We start from the raw sequence: 17,909 nt of genomic DNA, 5'->3' as shown, positions 1-17,909 counted from the left end.
ATCCAGGGTTAGACCACTAGACAGCAGTTAAAACATCCTCAAGTATATTAGGAGAACAAGGTATTGTAAGCTAGTGTATGGAGCTAAGGATTTGATCCTTACAGGATACACCAACTCTGATTTCCAAACTTACAAGGATTCTAGGAAATCCACGTCAGGATTAGTGTTTACACTAAAGGGGGAGCTGTAGTACGACGTAGCATCAAACAAGGATATATTGCAGATTCCACAATGGAAGTTGAGTATATAGCTACTTGTGAAGCAACAAAGGAAGCAGATTGGCTAAGGATGTTCCTAAATTACTAAGAAGTGGTTCCAAATATGGACTTGCCCATCACTTTATACTGTGACAGCAGTGGGGCAGTAGCCGCTGTTGATCTATTTACAAAGGCTTTCTCATGGCTAAAGTGTTTGAGGGTCATCTAGAGAGTTTAGGTCTACGAGATATGTACACTATATAATCTAGGGCATGTGGGAAATATGTAATGGGTATATGGATGCCCTAGTTTATTGTATTCAACATTATCCCGCCTTTTGGATTGTGTACAACTCACTGACTAGAGTTTTAGTTCAAGTGGAAGTTTTTTTAGTATTATGCTATTAATTGACTATCATCAATAAAGAGTTATGTTGGGTATTATGCCCTAAAACTCATAGATAATAAATCTTATTAATTGATCGTCATCAATAAATAGTTATTGATGTTAATTCAATAAATGTTATTGTTTGTATTGTTGTCTATTTTGTCTTAATAACACTAAATCCAATAAACTAACATCCAAAGTTGTCTTATGATTCTTGAACTGTATGTGGAGACATACATGGATCAACATTCAAGATATAGCCTAAAGAGTCTATAATATAGGGATAAGGTTGGGTACCTTATCCTGGTAACACTATGTATATGAACTATTTTGTATTTGATACAAACATAATGGACGAATAGGTTCGTGTAGGTGACACACGAGTGAAGGTATCCTATGCAACGAGTTTGCATAAAACTAGACCGTGAAATAGTAACCACTATACGTAATACCGTTGACTAGTTAGGTTCCTATTTCATTTGGATGACCTAGACGACTTAATTTTAATTCTAAGTATATTATGACTTCTTGTTCAGGAGGGATTGTCCTTTGATTTGTATGGGTGAGGGTGGGTAGATCGCCAACCCAATATCCCTACCATTTTGGGGACAAGACCGACTGCAGAGCTGTGAACATAATAATACAAGATGGAATTCACTCATTCCCGTCTTAAGGATAAGTAGATGAATGTTCCCTTAAGTGGCGTCTCTGGGACTTGAACAAAGAGTCATACCCTCTCATTGACCTGAGAGGAGTTTTTGTTTATTAGTTGGACCATAAACATGTTCATTAGAGGAGCACTGGTACTTAATGAGTCATAGGTAACCCAAGGGTAAAATGGTAATTTGGATCAGTTGGAGTTATGAACACTCGTGAAGGACTAACTTGCTGGTATTGGTCTATATCCGTGGACACAAAAATACATCTATAGTGAGAAGAGTGCAGTTGTGGGTCTTTAATAGAGTGCACCACAGTTAAGGAATATTGATTAATTTGATTAATGAGTTTAGCCAATTAATATCATATCGTTGGTGCTTTTGATCTACAAGTCCACCAGGTCCCCTCGTTTGCTCATTAGAGAATACTTAAGAGGGAAAATTTGAATTCTTCAAATTAATTTGAGGAAACTATATATTGATGTAATTAATATATAACTAATTATGGATATTATACTTAAATTGGAAAGTAATACTTGAATAAGGTTCAAATTAACTAATTCAAGTGAATTAGATTCACAAAGATTAATTTAATAGAGAGATTTTGCACATATACATGGGATGTATATGATAATTAAGTATATACATTAAATTGGGTTTAATGTATAAATAGTTATTTAATTATTGTACAAATTAAAATTAAATAAGTGTTATTTAATTTGGCTAATTAATTAAATAAGTGTTAGTCAATTAAATGATATAATTAATTAAATAACTATTATTTATTTAATTATAGAAAAAGAAAATATAGGAAAAGAGCTAGGCCCTTCTCTATATAAAGACCTCATTATGGCGTTTTGGACACTAAAACAGATACCAAAATACACAATACCATAGTGTTATTATGCAGAATTTTTCCCTAAGCTAGAAAGAAAATCCTTTCTATTCTCCAAAACCCTTTTCTCCTGGCTCTCACAATAGTTGGATACCACATAACCCACTATTGGAATACCAGAGAATAACGAGGTTACTCTTATGGTAATGTTTGAGATTGTTCAAGAATTTATTCGTGATCAAGATTGTTGGAGATCCGTTCATTGAAACTATGAGAGGATTGTTCGTGGCACTTAGGAATCTATAAAGGTAAGAATCGTTCTAATGTTTTCCTTAATGCATGCTAATATACATGTTTATATTCAGTTTTAATTCAATGATTATGTATATATAAGATTGGATTGTGGGATGCAAGACGTTCTAACAAAACGCTTCCGCTGCGGGACTCGATCCCTCCTTTAGATGTAACCTACAAAGAGACATAATTTTGAACGATGTACCAATTTCTTAGGATTAGCCTCAAGCATGTGTGATGGGCAACCCCAGATCCAAAAATGGTGTAAAATACCTTTACAGTCATTCCATAATTCCAAAGGTGTTTTAGAAATACTCTTGGATGGAACGAAATTCAAAACATAAGATACAATCTGTACTACATAGCCCTAGAATGAGTTAGGTAAGGGAGTGTAACTCATTACGGACCGAAGCATGTCCCACAAGGTCCGGTTTCTCGTTTCTGATACACCGTTCTGTTGAGGGGTATCAAATGTTGAGAATTGGGATACAATTCCATGTTCCATCAAATAGTCCTGAAATTTTAAATCCAATACTCTCTACCTCGATCAGATCGAAGTGTTTTTATTGTTTTACTTAGTGCATTTTTAACTTCAACCTTGTACTCTTTGAATTTTCAAAAGCTTCAGACTTATGTTTCATTAAGTAAAGATACCCTTATCTTGAATAATCATTGTAAAGGTGATGAAATACTCAAAGCTTACTCTTGCCTTAACATTTGTAGGACCATAGAAGTTTGAATGTACAAGCTTTAAGGGTTCTTTTACTCTGTAACCTTTTCTAGTAAAAGGTCTCTTAGCCATTTGCCTTCAAGGCATGACTCACATACTGGTAGAGAATTTTCTTCTAACTCGCTTAGAATTCCAATCTTAACTAACCTCTCAATCTTATTGTGATTAATGTAACATAACCGTAGGTGCCAAATATGGATATGCTCTTTAGAAGAGACTTTTTGTCCTTTTTTTTTTTTTTTAGTTACTGCAGTTCTAAATAATTCAGAATTAAGGAGAACCTTTGATGTTAACGGTCTTAGTACGTAAAGATTACTCTCTAACCTTACAGAACAAATATCAACACCATTTTTGTAAATAAATGCTTTATTCACTTTAAAATTCACAATGTATGATTGTTCTAGTAAGCATTTTACAGAAATCAAGTTCCTTTTTAAATTAAGAACTACATAAACATATTGTAATAAAAAGTAAGATTTTTGTAAACAAAGTCGGAGTCCTCCCACTGCCACAGCCAAGACGACGTGCCCAGTTCCAACCCGCATTGTCATTTCACCAATCTTCAGTTACTGTTAGGAACTAATTTCCTAAAATGACGAACAAATATGGTTAGTGGCGCCTAAATCAACTATCCAAGCAGAATTATCATTCTCCACTAAACAAGTTTCCAACACTAGTAAATCGCATTTACGTTGTTTGACCTTCTTCTTTTCTGCTAAATATTTGGGAGAAATCCTCTTCTACTGTTCCTTTTGATTATAATGGAAACATATTCCCTTTGTAGCTTTGGTATTCTTTCCATTTTGGGTAGCAACGGGGTTAGCTTTCCCCTGGCCTCCCTTCTTCTTCTTACATTTTTTTATGCTGGAGAAAGAAAGTGCAGACTTCGTTCCAGAGGTCAAGCCTGTGTAGAACATTTTAGAGGACGAGGCAATATTTACCTCACCTTTCTCTTCCTTGACTTTCATCAAGGATTGATATGTCTGCAACTCATTGAGCAGTAGTCAGGTTGTAGTTAAGCTTGTTCATAACAGTGTTACTATGGAACTTTAGGAAACTTTCAGATAAAGCTTCCAGGATGAAACTAACCCGATTCGTCTCATCAGTGATAGCCCATTCATCTCCGCCATGTTAAAGTGGATCATTATGTTCAAAACATGTTCACGAACAGATGTCCCTTCTTTCATTCAGGCATTAAAGATATACTTGACAGCGTCATGCTTGAATAGTGAGGACGGTTGTCCAAACATAGAACTCCATGATCTCACAGACAGTGAGCATGAGCTCTTGCTTCTTGGCTAAAATTTTAGACTAGCTGGCCAAGATATACGCTTGGGCATTTTCATTTGACTTTACCCATTGTTCATATGCCTCTCTAGCATTTCAGGTTGCATTGGCAGCTAAAGCTTGAGGACATTTTTCAACTAGGACGAATCACAGGACAACGATAATGAAAACTGTGTTAATAGTATTTTTTTCTGCTCATATAATTATCGTCATTTAATTTATTAGCGGAAAGTTGGTTTAAAGTAGCACTTGTCATTTTAAAATTATTGAAACCATACAATTTGTTTATATTAGTTATTAAATGCATTACTCATTTAGACAACCAATCAATTTAGCAAAAATCTAATGTACCCTATGTGACATCTATTTTGCAATGATGCTTCAGTGAGGCAGGGTAAACGTTACCATAGGGTAATCAATTACCTCTTCATTGAATTGTGATAATCTCAACTTATAATGACACTGGTATAACTCTTGTTCATATAATTATTAGTCACCATTGTTTGGTCTAGAAAATGCTAACTTGCTTAATATTTTCTTGTAAGTGTAACTCCTCATTTTAGATTCTAGAGTTTTGGCCCAATGAGCCAACCACAAGGAAAAGCTGATTGGGAGCAATCCTATCTGTTTATGGAGTTTGAATAAAATTTTATGCAAATGTCATCTGTAGGGGGACATAAGCTGAGGTGTCTCAATGCCGAGCATAAAAGTTTACATCAAACGAAAGAACGAGACTGTGAGATGTGTTAACACACTTCCCTCTCCCATATAAACACTCTCTCCACTTACCTTGTTATTGACCTATCAAACACCAGCCATAGGGGGACACAAGCAAAGGTGCCTCAAGGCCGAGCATAGGTTTCACGACCTAAGTGTTTGTTAAAAATTTGCCCAAAGTAACATTCTGATAGTTTAACCACGTTGATTTATATTCCTTAAACAACTTAACAAACATGAATCATTCACTGCATACTTGTAACAAATCTATCTAATTCACCTTCCAGGTAAGTTTCCAGTAGGGATGTTCCGTTTTCGTCAGTTTAAATACCCCAGCCTAGACAGAATTGTCCTTAGATAAAGGTCCCTTATAGATATATTTGTTACAAATTTAATCTTTTATTAAAAAATTCAATTTAGTCCTATTGAACTCAAATAAAAGATTAAACCTATTTTTAATTGAATTAGAAAATTACTAAACATAGGTCTAATTATGATATCAAAATTTTAAACTATATAGAAAAATAAACATATGTTTGGATGCAATTCCTTTTATATCACATTATATACATAACATTTATATATTAAAGTAATAAAAAAAAATATCTATCCATACATCTAAACTATATATTATAATAATTATAATAGGAAAATTGTATCGTATCACAAATACATTTTAAGAAATCAAAGCATTGACTTCAACTTTATTGTAATTGCAGGTGTCACAATCACATAGCAGTCATATAGCAATCATATAGAAATCAGATAGCAATCATATAACAATGACATAGAAATCAGATAACAATCAAATTTTCAGAAGTTTTTTGACATGTTTGTAAAAAAGCAAAAACTAGGGACACAAACCCAATATTTAATTTAATTTTTTATTAAAGTTGCAATGACACCATTATAATATAAATGATGCATGAACATGCTTAATACATCATGCAATCTTATAATATAAAATTTATATTAATAAAAATCATGCATGAACATTGTATATCATATGGTGGGATTATTCTATATGACATACATTATGACATATATTAAAATAAAATAAGCATACATCAAATGCATAAATAAAAGCTTCAATTTAGATCGGGATTGACTTCCTAAAATTTTAATTATATTAATATAATAATAATAATAAATTAATTAAACAAAAAACAATAACAAAAATTATTACAAAGAAAACCGTTGGAAGCCAAACCACCAAGAGTTGAATTATCGAAAACCAACCCACTGGAAGCTGAACTGCCAACAATCGAACTGTCGGAAGTTGAGTCGTGCGTCTTTTCATTCTTCCTCCATTTTCAAGCAAATTGAAGCTGGAAAGAATGTCATAAACGACCCAGACTTTGATATACAAACTTGATAGCAAACAAAAAATGCTCAAAACAACGACCCCTTTGCATATCGAATCACAAATAAATGGCTGAAAAACTAAAACCAATCCCAAAAACATCCAAACAAACAAACCATATTCAACATACATTTATGCAGAATCTAAATCCCACCGTCACTCTGTATTTCATACGAAAATTAGAATTAGGACGAAAATTCTTGCTCTAATACCAATTGAAAGGATACATAAGTACCCATTTCAGAAGTGATCGCGTCCTAATTTTAATTTTACATAACATACAAGAAATATGAAAGACGCAACAAGATATACAAGAACTATTAAGCATATATTTGTATAGAAATTAAATAGGAAAAAGAGATTCAAAATTCACACACACTTGAAGACTAATCTGTTCTCAATTCCTTCCCAAAACTCGAAGACAACGAACACTTTGATCGTAAAAATGTAGCAATCAATCAAACACCACCATGTGAAAACCTCGTTATTCTCGAGGTAGAGAATCAATGAGAGTTGTGGGCTTCAAGATTAATTTTTAAAAAAGATTTGAAGGAAATAATTTGAGAAAGTAAGACAATATCAGAAACGCCCAAAATCTACACACTTTAGGTATATTTATAAGTGGGGAAGAGGAAGAGATGAAAGAACAAATGCATTCATCTTCCATATACCAATTAATGAGAGAATATGAAGAGAAAAAGTTATTTAAAATAATCTCTTTAATTAAAAAAATTAATTATTCTTTAATTAGTAAATATACATAAATTAAAAAATTCATTCATCTTCATATGCAAATTAGTAAAAGAATATGAAGAGAAAAAGTTATTTAAAAACAATTCTCTAATTAAAAAACATTTAACTAAACAAAAAACTATTTTTTTTAATTAATATATATATACATAAATTAACTAATTTAATATTATATATATATATATACACATTCTCTCATTTAATCAACAATATTTAATATAGATCAAATTCATATTAATATTTGAATCATATTCAAATAATTATTTTTCTCTGAAATAAATCTTTATATTATAATGTATTATACACATTATATTATATCTCATAATTATATCTGATATAATTAATATTTTTTATTAATTCGAACAATCAAATTAATCCAAGTTAATTTGATTCTCACGTATCCCAAATGAGCTAACAAGAGGACCTTATGGACCTATAGTTTGAAGCTCTAATGGTACACGATTAATTAATCAAACTCATTGATTAAGTTAATCAACTTCTATTAATTGTCGGTCACTCTACTAATGATCAACATCTACACTCTTAGAACTAAGATATATTTCTATGTCCATTGGATATAACCAATCAACAGTGCAACGACCCTTCACAAATTGCTCGTAAGTACAACTAGGCCAAAATTACCGTTTTCCCCTGTAGTTACATCTAACTCCTTAAATACTATTGACCCCTCTAATGAACAATAAGTTATAGTCCAACAATAACCTAACCCCTCTCGGGCCAAGAGATGATGTGGTGTCACATTGTTCAAGCCTCAAAATCAACCTTTAAGGGAACAATTTTTCTACTTTTTCTAACTATAGAGAAAGAGTAAATTCTTTCTTGTGTAGCTATGTCTCAACTTCTCAATCTGATGAATCCCTAAAATGATAGGTATATTGAGTCGAAAAAATTGACCACTCTCACCATGCAAATTAAAGGACCGCCTTCACAGGCAGAAGTTCATAACTTATTCAGGATTCCGGTCAAGTCACTTATGGTCATCCTGGTGAAATGTAAGTCTCTTCTAACAATGGTGTTATATAGAGAGACTATTCATTTCGTGGTCCAATCTTATACAAACTCTTCGTATAGAACACACCTCTGCTCACATGTCTTAACATGAATGATCAGGATCTTGTAGCACTTTACAACAATTGTAACAACTAAAAGTATGTTGTATTCGTAGTGTCACCAAGATAAGGTACCTAGCTTATTCGTCTACTACAGACTGTTTAATTTATCACTTAAACATGATCCACTTATATTCTATACATACATGTTTAAGTTTCCGAAGATAACTCTCGATCTTAGTTTATTAGTTTTTATGGGTTAATCCAACTAAATGTCAGATAATTTTATTAGATAAATAAAGTGTGTGTACAAAACAATTACAAACTACATGACTCATGAGACTTAGGGCATCAACCCTAACATGCAAACACCATCCAAAGAGGGATACTCCTTGAAGGAAATCGAACTCGAGATTTCCATGAGCAGCGAAAAAAAGATCATTCCAAATTACAATCATGAATGAACATTACAAATTACAATCATTCACAAAACATACAGTTATGCAATTGTTACAAAAATTACAGCACGATAAATACAAATGAACAAGGTGAAATCTACAAATATTTGTAGACTCGTCTCCACGCTTCTTGCTCACGAACGCTCGAACACAGCAACCTCGAATGCTTGAACAACACGACCGCAACACTGCACGAACACTTCGCGCTCGTCCTCAGCGATCGCCTCGATCACGAACACTCCAGCAAGAACACAAACGACCTCCATAAGACCTCGACGATGTCGAGTTGAGTATGACACCACCAAGAAGGTTACCTTGGTATTCTCGGTGTGAGAATCCAGAGGGTGGGATGTTTGGACTTAGAATGAGGTAGACGAAGGAGGAATGTATAATTGTGTACACAATTGGGCAAGTGGGAGAAGACATAAACCTATCGCATAGGTTAATGCCTAATCGTTTAGCTAAAGCTAAACGATCGTCTAGCAAAACCTAAGCGATCGTTTAGCTCAGTGTCTGTCGCCTATAAAACACTACACAATCGTTTACTAACACATGCTGTCGCTTAGTAAATCAGTATTTACTTGACAAGCGCCTTGAGTTTCTTTTTGCGAGAGAGAAAACTCAAAAACAATTTTTCAACGTTTTTAAAAACTTACTAAAATTAGGAAAACAATTTTCCTTTTAACTCACGGTTACCATGAACCACCAATAACTTCCCACTCAATTGCTTATTAGAGAAAAAGATTTAATTATCCAATAATTAGTATTAATATAAATATAAATGATAACCAACTTATCATACTATATTTATAACCTATAGTTTTAATATTTCATCTCATGAAACATGTAAACCATTGTTCTTTTTCTATTCCATGGTACTGAATGTAAATCTTATTTACATCAATCCTCCACTAGATGTATCTCATACATCATACCGATTATATCATATATAATCAAAATACCTCTTGTCAATTTGAACATTTCAAATCAATACCAAGAACTGATCCTCAACTGAATCTATTGAGCTACCAAGGGGACCTTATGGACCTGTAGCTTGAAGCTTCAACGGTATGTGAATAACTAACTAAACTCTTTAATCATGGGATCCACCATCCGTTAACTGTAGGGCACTCTACTAAAGACCGACAGCTGGGCTCTCCTTACCACAGATATATTATGTGTTCATCTTAACCAATTAGAAGTGCGACAACCCTTCATAGATTGCTCGTAAGTATAGTTGGGCCAATAACCATTATGCCCCTGTAGTTACATCTAACTCCTTAAGTACCACTGATCCCTCTGATGAACATAAGTTATAGTCCTACTATGACTGAGTCTTCTCTTCCAAAGAGAAGTTATGGCCACTATGTTCAAGCTCCGGAATTAACCCTTAAGAGAGCAATCTCTCTACTTAGCCCTGCTTCGGGAAAGGAGTGATTCCATCTTGTGGATTGAGTTCTCAGCTCCTAGATCAGACAAGTCCCCAAATAGGTAAGCATGTTGAGTTCGCAATCTGGCCACTCTCACCCATACTAATCAAAGGATTGCCCTCAAAGGCAGGAGTTCCCAAAACACTCAGGATTGAGGTCGTGTCACCTATGGTCATTTAGGTGAGATGTAAGTCTCTAGTATCAATGGCGTTATATACAGAGTCTAGTCATCTCATGGTCCAAATCTTATACAAACTCTTTGTATAATAAACCCCTGCTCACACGTCTCCACATGAATGGTCAAGATCTACCATCCATAGTAGTTTACAACACTTGCAAACCTTTACAAAGTGGGCTTATCCATAGTGTCACCAGGATCAGGTATCCCACCTTAATCCTTATACTACAGACCTATTTAGGTTATCACTTAAGACATGATCCACTTGTATATCACATATACATGCTTAAGTTCACATAGATAACTGCTTTGTTTATTGGATATGAGTAAATGCTAGAATTAAATAACAATTATTTTATTCATTAAACAATATGTATCTTTACAAAACAATGAGACTTCGGGAGAATTAGGACACCAATCCCAATAATCCCATGATGCCTCGAGGTAGAGCATGATTCTCATGGTGTGAACTTGGGAGAGCGTGAATGGAAACAATGACATATCATGTACATCTTTTTTCCTTCCACTAAGTATTTTAAAACTTAAAGTTTATTACTTATGTAAATTTGGCTAATAAATTTATCTAAGTGATTGTTAAAATTTGCCCAATATAACTCTTATATTAAATAGTTTAACAATGTATGATTATCATTTATTAAACAATTTAGTAAAGTTAATCATTCATTGCATACTTATAAAATCTTTGTCTAGTTCACCTTCCAAGTCAGTTCCTAAGTAGGAGTGTTCTATTTCTGTCATCTTAAATACCCCAATGCATAGACAAAACCTTCCTTAGACAAAAGTAGCTTATAGACAACTATTTTATAAATTTAATATTTCATTTTTCAATTTAATCCTATTAAAAGAAAAATTAGAAGATTAATCTATTTCTAACCGTATTAGAAATATTTTCAACATATGTATGGGTGAATTAATTTTAAAGCATTTAAAATTAACTAAGACATATGCTTGCTTGAAACTCTTATTATAGATTTTAATCTATTTTATCAAACTTATAACATCTACAAATTAATGAATTATTAAAACCTATGACATGCATTCTAATAACATTAGCTAAATATAACAATTATACTTATTAAGTAATGTCATGCTCAATGCATTTCAATTTTCATCATATAATATAACATTTATATTAATCTCTAATGAAAAACATACATATCCATCATATAATATAATAGTTATATTAAAGTATGATGCATGGATATGCTTTATGATACATACAACCATATAATTTAACATTTGTATTAAATATGATGCATGTGCATGCTTGTAACATCATGCAACCATATAATATAACACTTATATTAAATATGATGCATGAAAATATTTATCCTAAGGTGGAATTTTAAAAGTATATGGCGTACATTATGCAACATATAATATTTAATCATACATCACATGCATAAATTCAATAAATAGCAAAAGAAACCGGATTTTGGCCTAAAAATTAATCAAATTAATATAATCATATTATATTATTTAATTACTATAAAAAATGAAAATAAATTAAATTCCACAAAATATGAATAACTGCTACAAAAAACCATCAGGGAGTCTCAAACCCACGACCTGGCAACCGCCTGCACGTGCTTCAAGCACTCGAAGCGTAGTAACGATCATGCTACAAAGTTGCCTTAGCATAACATTAAGCTCTACATAGCCGCTTGGCGTCAGCATCACAATGTTGTTATCAAGTGTAGCTACACTGGGCTTTCTGTGCCGCAACGTAAAGCACAATGTCACAATGTTGTGCTTTACGCTCCAACATATAATACAACTCTCTGCTTCGATCTTCATCCATCTTGCTTCGATCTTGCTCTCCTTCTTCAACAACACTTGCTAAAGGAAAGGACACAAACTTAGACTCGATAGCAGAATTTAAATGTCCAAAACAAAGTCCCTTACAACTTTAATTGCATTAAAATAATGAACTAGGGTACCAAAAATCGAAACATCTATTTGCCAAACCCAACATTCATAATGCAGAATTCCACACACCTTCTCTTTGATTTTCGTTTCAAATTGAACATCAAAATGCACGATTTGACTCTAATACCAATTGAAGGAATTGAATTCCTCGCAGAAGCATGTGAATGTCGTGCATTTGACAATCAATTTGAAAAATACAAAATATAAAGAAGAAAACAACAGAGATAAACATCAATATAAACATGCTTCTTAGAGATAGAGGAGAGATCAAGAGGAACTTACCCTTGAAGACTCTTTTTCATGGTGTTCCTCTCCAAATCATGAATAGTCACAAACTAGATCTCCCTCCAAACTCAACATACAACAAAACCTTTCCCATGAACACAACCGTTCATGTACTAATGATATCACCCAAAGGGCTTCCTTGCTATTCTCCGACAAGGAACAAAAGATTGCTGGATCTTTGTTTTTGGGAGAGGGAAGGGATTATCGAGAATTATTAAGAGAGAGAAATGGAGTGTCCTATGATGTTTTGTTTGTTGTAGCTCTTACATAACTAATATACACTGCAGATTTCCTACGTGAGAGAGATGAATAAGGGGAGCTATAACTCCCTTCTTCCAATGTCTAATAACTCCCTTTCAGAAGATTATTATTATTATTATTATTAACTTAACATATATATAAAATCTCATTTAACATATATAAATAAATTAATAATATTACTTAATTAATTAATAAATATCATATATTTAATTTCATTTGAATCATATCCAAATGATATTTTCTTACATAACCTATAGTTTTAACATTAGTCTTATTCATATTAATTATATCTTATAGTATTTATGAATCACATTCATATAATTATTATTTGAATGTTATTCAAATATATTACTCTCATATACATATAGTATGAATTATAAATCATATTTATAACTAACTATATATTATAATGTATCAATATACATTATATTAATTCGAATTTTATTCAAACATTTATCTCTCTTATACATGTATTAATATAAATCATATTCATAATTAACTATGTATTATAATTTTTCAATATACATTATACTTTATATTATTCACATTAATATAAATTTCCCTTAAATAATTTGAATAATTCAAATTATTCCAAAACCCTTTACTCCTTGTTTTATCCTTAATGGGCTAGAAAGGAGACCTAATAATCCTATAGATTAGAAGCTTCAATGATATGAGATTAATTAATTTAATACTTTAATTGATTAACCAACATTCATTAAGTATTAGTCACTCCACCAAAGGCCGACAACTACACTCTTCGCACTGTAGATATATTTCTATGTGCACAGATATAGCCAATCAACAGTAATTTGACTCTTCACGAATCGCTCATAACTATAATTGGGTCAAATTACCGTTTTACCCTTGTAGTTACATTTAACTGCTTAAGTACCACTGATCTCTCTAATGAATAATTAGTTATAATCCAACTATAAACTAGACCCCTCTCTGGCAAGTGAGAGGGTGAGGACCCTCATTGTTTAAGACCCAAAATCAGGCCCTAAGGGAGCAATTCATCTACTTACCCTAGAACCAGGAAGGAGTGAATTTCATCTTACATAGCTATGTTCCCAGCTCTCTACTCGAATAAACCTCCCAAAATGGTAGACATATTGAGTCATGATTCTGACCAATCTCAACCATATAGATTAAAAAACTACCCTCATAGACAGAAATTCACAACTCACTCAGGATTATGGTCGAGTTACCGATGGTCATCCTATTGAAATGTTAATCTCTTCAAGTAATGGTGTTATAAAGAGAGACTAATCATTTCACACTACAGTCTTATACAAACTCTTTGTATAGGATACACTCACTCATATGTCTCTACATGAATGTTTAGGATCAAATTGTTTGTAACACTTTACAATTCTTATAACAATTACAAAGTAGGTCGTCTTCGTAGTGTCACAAGGATAAGACACCCAACCTTATCCATGTACTATAGGTCATTTAGGTTATTATTTAAACATGATCCACCTGTATGTTGACCACATACATGTTTAAGTTACATAAAATAACCTTGGATCTTAGTTTATTGGATTGAGTTAATGGACAAATAAAATAACACTTATTTTATTAATAACAATTTGTTCGTATAAGTTTATAAACTATGAGAATCATTGAGATTTAGGACACCAATCCCAACATATGGTACATGGATAAGGTTGGATGTCTTATCTTGGTAACACTATAGATACGTCCCATATTGTAAATGTTACAGATGTTGTAAGTGTTGTAAACGATTTGATCTAAATCGTTCATGTGAAGACGTGTAAGTGTGTATCCTATACAATGAGTTTGTATAAGACTGGACCACAAAATATATAATCTCTCTTTGTAACACTGTTAACTAAAGAGATTAATATTTCAAATGATATCCATGTAACCCAATTTTAATCCTGAGTGAGTTATGAACTCCTACTCATCAGTATCATTTTTTTTTTTTTTATTTGTATGGGTGAGAGTGGCCTTAGTTGCTGACTTAATATGCCTATAATTTTAGGGATGATACCGAGTGGGGAGCTAGAAACATAGCTACATAAGATGAAATTCACTTCCTCCCAACTTTAGGGTAAGTAGAAAGGTTGTTCCCTTAATTGCTAACTTTGGGACTTGAACAATGAGGCCTCACCCTCTTATTGGCACAAAAGAGACTTTTGTTTATGGTCGGACCATAAACAAGATTGTTCATTAGAAGATCAATAGTACTTAAGGAGTAAGAGGTAATTAGAGGGATAAAGTGGTAATTTGACCTAGATGTATTATGAACAACTTATGAAGGATTGACTTATGTAAAATGGTAAAATCGATGGACAATGAAATAGTCTATAGTTCATAGAAGTGCATCTACGAGTCTTTAGTGGAGTGCCCAATAATTAATAAATGATGATTAATTTAATTAAGAGTTTAATAGATTAATCTTGTATCATTGTAGCTTATAACGGTAGGTCCATTAGGTTCCTCTGTTAGCTCACGACGGGTTAAAAACTAATATTTAGTTTTGAAAGAATTTGAAATCTTCAAATTGTTTTAAAAGAATTAATGTTGATTATATATGATATAATTAATATAATGTATATAGATACATTATAATATAATATTAATTTTGAATAAGATTTAAATTGATCTATATAATATGGGAGTATTAATATTTGAATAAGATTCAAATATTAATTTAGTATGTATTACATTCATATTTAAACTATAGGTTATGAGAGATTAAGTACATTAGAATATGATTTGTATGTACATTAAATTAAGGAAAATACTTTCAAATGGTTAAATTGTTGAAAATATTTACAAGATAGAAAATTTTTTTAGAACTATCAATAATAGACGTGATAGACATTGATTGACTTCTATTAGTGTTTATCAATGTCACTAATAGACACTGATAGAAGTCTATCAACGTCTATCATTGATAGTTCTAAAATTTTACTATATTTTATAAATATTTTGTTTTATTTTTCTATATTTGAACAACCCTTAAATTAAATATATAGAGGTGTCTATATTTTAAGTCCTCCTAGATCTTTTTTTTTTTTTTTATTTATAGAAAATAAAAATCTCTTTTTCACAAAACTCTCCCAGGAAAAATATACAACGAACAAGTCTCTGCCATATTCACTCATTCCCTTCACTTTTCACAAGGATCTCATGATTCTTCTTGTCCAAAGAGAATAGTAGAGAAGACTTTTTGGTGGTATCCGTTTTTCCTTCTTGTACGTGCTGTGTTTTTTGGAAGATCAAGAGAAGTTATTGAAGATCGTTCTTCAAAGGTTCGTTTGTTCTTCTCCCTTATTAATCTTATAGAGAATCATGCTTAACACTCTTAGATATGTCTCTATTCTATAAGAAATTCTTGTAACAAAATTGGGACAAAGTGTTCGCACGCTTCTGCAAAGCAATTTGATTCCTTCACACCTTTGACATCCAACTCCAACGATCATCACTAGTGGCCACCATCGATGACCACCACGAACGATTGACTCCAATTCTAACAACCACCACTGACGCCTAACTCTGACGACCAACTTTAGAACCCCTGTCCATAGCCATCACCAACAACTAATTCCGGCGACTAACTCCAACAACCAACTCTTGTGACTGCCATCATGCCCAACTCTAGCGACCAACTCTGACGACCAACTCTAGCGGCCATCTCTTACTACCACTACTGATAACTACCACTTGGGGCCACCTTCGGCAACCACCACTACTGATTAGCTCTGGTGGCTAACTCCTGCATCTAACCCTGGTGACAAACCCCATCAATGACCACCTTCGACGACTAGCTCTAACAATCAACTCCGTCGATCAATTTCTTTGATTATATCCAACGATTGACTCTAAATCTAATGACCAATTAGATCGATCATATGCTTTAAAAAACAAAAAAAACAAAAAGTTCTAAAGTTTTTTTAAAATTATTAATTCATAGTGTTTAATAGTCGTCATTCATAGTAAATCAACATGAATAGACACACTTTAGTATATAGACTAAACGACCTTATATATAAAAATAAAGTGTAACTAAACATTTGAATGTTTTTTTTTATTTTAAACAATTTTTATCAAAAATATTTAAATAATAATGACTTTTTGAAAAACATTATTTTTCTAATCAATCAAAACAAGCACGACATTTACTTTTTATTCTTATAATACTATAAATTTTGTTTAAATTTCTTCTTTAAATACGGCTTTTTCTATCAATAATAAATAATAGAAAAAATTATACATATTATTTTTAAATTTTAGTAAATTTTTTTGGTTATTAACTCTATAATAAACTATAATTTTATATACCAAAAGTTTCTAATTAACAATATTATGTGGTGATACCAAAAATAACTCAAACATAAGTATGTATCCTCAATGATGAATGGCTCCGATAAACAATTTTGAATAACGGTATAGTGTTTTTTCACGTACACTCATGACGTTCAAATTAGAGTCAAGTTTGTCAAATGACTTAATCAATTGTAAAATAGTAGATTTTTTTTTTGTACCTTTCTCTAGTCGTAGCTCAATGAATTTATAGGTCTCTCATTTGGATGACCATCACTCGACTTCTAAATGATTTTCAAACTTCTCAGTCGTTATTCACTCGAGCCATCATTAAAGCCGTTACGTAACCACGACCCTCAATGTTCTCGACTTGTATGTTAACCCTTTAATGTCTTGTTAACATCTATTAATCCAACCACGGCCAAAATAATTACTTAATCATAATTTTTTTTAATACCACCGAGCTTACTTAAATGCTTGACTAATGATAACCGAATCACATTTCACACTACGCACTCGAATTCCTCAACCTGAACCTTAATTATGTTTTGAGTCAAATTAATTAAAGAGAAATTGCATAGAATGGTTAGAAGGGGAGTTCCAGTTGCATAAATTGCCATTTTTAAAATTTTAAGATTTATGACCAATATGTTATGGGGAGGGTCCCATCTTCCTACTTAGTTTTTTAATTTTGCCCTCATCTTCAAAATGCATCTCTCCCTTGACCATTCATAAAAAATCTCTCAATTTTTATGGTTTAAA

This window comes from Benincasa hispida, chromosome 4, assembly GCF_027475165.1.
Source record: "Benincasa hispida cultivar pf3 chromosome 4, pf3_genome.v1.1, whole genome shotgun sequence".
In the NCBI taxonomy this organism is placed as follows: Eukaryota; Viridiplantae; Streptophyta; class Magnoliopsida; order Cucurbitales; family Cucurbitaceae; genus Benincasa; species Benincasa hispida.
The sequence above is the reverse complement of the archived record's forward strand: the minus strand, read 5'-3'. Positions refer to the sequence as shown.